Raw genomic sequence first — 4,623 nt, 5'->3', positions numbered from 1 at the left:
TCCCAGGCATTTGAGGCTTTGTATTAGTGGAGCAGGACAGATTGAAGATATTGTACATTACCTGCTTCATTGTCAGCTTTATCAAAAGCATAGGGTAAGATTTTTGGAGCCTATTTTGGCTACCCTTCAAGGGGAGATCACACTTATGAAATTGTATTGGTTACTTTCCGATTGTGACCCATCAGTCACCTGTAGTGTGGCGTTGTTTGCTAAAGCTGCCAGAACTATTCGTGGCAACTACCTGGGGGAAATAGCAGTAGATTGTAAAAGAGATTCCTTAACATGATGGGTGCAGGTGCCTTTTGTGCCTGATTTTGATCTAATTTTATCATTTTATTATTGTTTGCATCTTGATGTATTTCTAGATTTACATTTTTTATCTTATTGTGATGGCTATTAGCTAATACAATTTTTGACTTTGTTATGTTTACATGAATATTTTTGAATGTCTGAGACAATGGAAGGCAAATATTTCAAAAAATGGCATGCATAACAGTGTAGGTTGTTCTGACACTATATATAGATCTTTGCTTTATACATTCAGAAACTTCTATAGCAGAGGTTTTCAAACTTATAGCACCTCCGGTGAGGTGCCCACTTTTTAGAATGAGAATCTTTCAGATTCCACTGAAGTGATGTCATGACTGGAAGTGACATCATCAAGCAGGAAAATTTTTAACAATCCAAGGCTTTAATCCTATCCACATTTACCCAGGAATAAGTCCCATTTACTATCATTGTTAAAAGCATATACATAGTAACCTGTTAAAAGCACGTATCTGTAACTTTTCCCCAAAGGTAGTCACCAAGGTAGCATCAAGTCTAATGTAATAAAAATAAATATTGAAATGAATGGGGACCCACCTGAAATTGCTTCATGACCCACCTAGTGGGTCCTGACCCACAGTTTGAGAAACATTGATCTATAGGGATGGAGGTAACAAAACTGTCATGTTCAACACTGACCAGTCAGGGCCCTTTATCTGTCACCCTATGTCAACGTTTACAATCTAGATTCAAATACCTTAAAATGGATGTTCTCCAAGTTCAATACCATGATGCTAACTAGACCTAGGCAGCTCTTTAGGACAGTGGAAAATTTCAGTCCCATTATCACAAAATGGCAATGGTAGTAGTCAGAGGCCCACTCACGATGCCAGCTACCTCTGGTGGTGAAAGTAATCTAACAGCAGGGACAAAGCTGGGAAGAATAGGTTTGGGCGGGGGAGGAATGGGGAAATGTCAGGGTGGGCAGGAGGTGGAATGGTGTGGAACATGGCAGTTACTTGTGATATTTGCATCTTCATCCTCAACCCATTCCATCCCTCTTTCCCTTCCCTGTATCCATCTTAGAGCTACACCAGCAATATGACTACTGTAGATATACGGTGACCCGTAGGAAGTGCGGTAGTTACCCCCAGGTAAGGGAACAAATGTTCCTTTACAAAAAGGAAGACCCTATTCTGTACCCCAATGTGGTCCATTGACACAGTTGCATCAGTGCAGGGAGGGTGTTAGTATTTAGCTCCCTGACTGTGAAACCCAAATACTGGAAGCACACCATGTGATGCGTGGCAGATGGTAGAGAAAGAAAGAAATGCATTATAGAGAGAAGAGCTTACGTATGAGAGCTTTCGATTTGTTTCAACTTCAGTTCTGAGAATACAAGGAAGCCTTCTGATAGCCGTTTTTTCTTCTAGCCATACTAATTAGCCTACATATTATCTGAACTGGGAAAGGCATAGGTTATGTCATGTCAGAAGAAATACATCACCCCACAATCCAAGGTATGCACATTCGGAAGCTTTCTGTATTTTGTGTGGTATGTTACCAGTGAAATGTCTCATTAGCTTTGCATTGCTGAACCTTATAATAGGTAGCTATTAGTACTTATAGCCCAATCTTAAGCAACTTTCCAGTGCTGATGCAGCTGCAATATAGCCCCAAGCTAAGGGAGCATACGCTTCCTTGCACTGCGGAGGCCTCTATGATTGCCCTCCCCCCACCTCTGGATGCAGCGAACCCTCTGCTGATATGACTGCATCAGTGCTAGAAAGTTGCTTAGGATGGGGATGTCGGTATTCTGTCACTCATGATCAGTCTGAGTTCATTTGCTTAGAACAGTGATTTTCAACCAGTGTACAATGGCACACGGATATGCCACAAATGGTCTGCAGGTGTGCCTCAGGAGTTGGGGGGAGGGCCATTTATAATTAGAGCTATTGGGGGATGTGAGTCCCCCACCATCAGCATGGTGTGCTTGTCAGTTATTAAAATACCGACGGTGTGCCTTGACGATTTTAACACCTTGTCAGTGTGCTGTGAAATGGAAAAGGTTGAAAATCACTGGCTTAGAATATCCTACATACAGACTGTAATGTGGGCATTTTCTTAGAAAACTGACTTGATGAAGAATGACAAAAAAAAAAGAACTTTAATACATATTTACCCAAGACATGTGCAGTCTTGGGCCCTTGTGTGCCCTCAGCATGGCAGGAAGTCCCCCTCTCATACAGAATAGCAGCAAAAAGAAGTTGATTTTTCACCATTTTTCCCCTTTAGTAAAGGAATGCTACTAGGACCATCATATGGATGATCTCCCCTTTCTTGCTGAGATAAATGTTTCCCCAGAGTTGCTTCTGCTGCTGGGGGAACGCGACACCATAAAATTTTTATGAAAGTGTATCCCCTGCATTCATTTATGCAACATTTATAAATGGGGGGCAGGAGGTCTGGTCTAGAGGGTAGAGCCTCCATTTGCCTGAAGATTAACATCCACAAGGTCGGCAGTTCGAGGCCACCGGCACCGTGCGACCTTGAAGCAGCTGGCAAGCTGCAGCTGAGCTGTTCCATCTGCTCGGAGCGTGGGAGGATGGAGGCCAGAATGTTAAACCAGATCGGAGCGTAACATCTTGAATGTGGTGGTTCTTGAAAGAGAGAACCTTCTTTCAATTTGTAAAAATCCCTGCGTGGATTTAATAAGCCTGCCTGTGTAAACCGCCTTGAATAAAGTCTTGAATAAAGACCAAGAAAGGCGGTATATAAATACTGTATATTATTATTATTATTATTGCATTCCTCCAGTTTGAGGTTGGGGTTCCTTTGTGAATGCCAAATGCCATCTCCTCTTTGGCTCCCTCAAAATTGGGCTCATTTTGATTCACACTAATTGTGAAAGATGTCTGATAAGGACACAGCATGTGATTAGAGGCTGCAGACATGATTATTCAGGGCTATGGATAGCACACAATGACACAGTTTGGGGGTGGGAGGGAGGATAGGGACAGAGAGTTGTATTCTGGGTTCCTGAGATGCAACAGTTTGCCACTACAGCAGTTGTCCAAGCCATTCTGGACTGTTATTCCAACAGATCTCTGTAAACATGGTCAAAGTCTTCTTCACACATTTCACTCCCACATACTGTACCAGTGCCATGTTCCTGGGGCTCTGGGGCTCAAAATTGTGCCATGTTCTTGGGGCTCTGGGGCTCAAAATTGTGCAGTGAGCCCCAATAACATCCTTCAGTCACTGATGAGACTGTGAGGGCTCCTTCAGATGGCTGTGAGTCCAGAGCCCATGCTTTCTGGTCTCTGATTCCACACCTCACAAGTGATTAGGATCGCCTCAATGGACAAGGCAGACAAAGAGCTGAAATGTAACTATTTTATTCAAAGTCAATTGAAATCAGAATGAAGCAATATGACAGATTGAAAGGTGGGTAGTACAAGTACAAACAGATGAATGGGAAATGTCTAAGCTTGGCTGGATAGAACAAGGAAAAGTTGTTTTTTTTAATCAAATGGATGCAACACCCAGAAACATCCAACAGATGGAGCTGGGACGCTACTAAAAACTCTGAGCCTGCAGACCTCCCACCATGTTAAACTGGAGAAATTTGCTTAGCAGCATCACTCGGCAGACAGAGCAAAGCCAAGTCTCTTAGCAGGCAAAGGAAAAAAAATCCCTTAATGCAATAAAGTGAGTCCCTAGCTTAAGCCACTTACATTGCTCAAGGAAGCCTCAAGCCCTGCACTTGCAGGTGTCCAGTGGGTGCTCCTCTTTGAGCACCCAACTAATGGGTCACTCAAGAATAGTAAAGGAGACATACTTCTCATTAAACTCCCTAAAGAAGCACATACCTTCTTGGCAGGGCCCCTCTTCTGTCCATTCAACCATCCAGCAGAGCTTCCGATAAAACAGTTCACCCACACAAACCACTCCAACCAAGGAAATAATCAACTCCCCCTTAGGATTCAGGTTACAAGAATTGGGCATCTCAATCTTGCCTCCATAACAACCTTAACCACCATCATTCCCCTGTCACAGGCTTCCAAAACTCTCCTCACCCACTCTCAAAGGGGCTTGGGCTCCTTCCACCCACTTTCACCACCTCTCACAAGGGCTCAGGCATCAAACAACCCTCTCTCCCTCTCACAGAAGCTCAGGTCTTATTTCCTGTTCTAGTCCTGAATCGCTTTCTTGATTCTACAAACAGTGGGACCAGTGGTTATGAACTCTGCTGCTGCTGCTATTTTGATCTCCCTCTACCTGATTCTATTAGGCTGGTGCACTTCCTCTCCATCAAACAAACAATAATTTGGGAAGAGACAAGCTGGTTCTAAT

Source organism: Tiliqua scincoides, chromosome 5 (genome assembly GCF_035046505.1).
Source record: "Tiliqua scincoides isolate rTilSci1 chromosome 5, rTilSci1.hap2, whole genome shotgun sequence".
NCBI classification, from domain to species: domain Eukaryota; kingdom Metazoa; phylum Chordata; class Lepidosauria; order Squamata; family Scincidae; genus Tiliqua; species Tiliqua scincoides.
Note: the sequence above shows the minus strand (reverse complement) of the source record.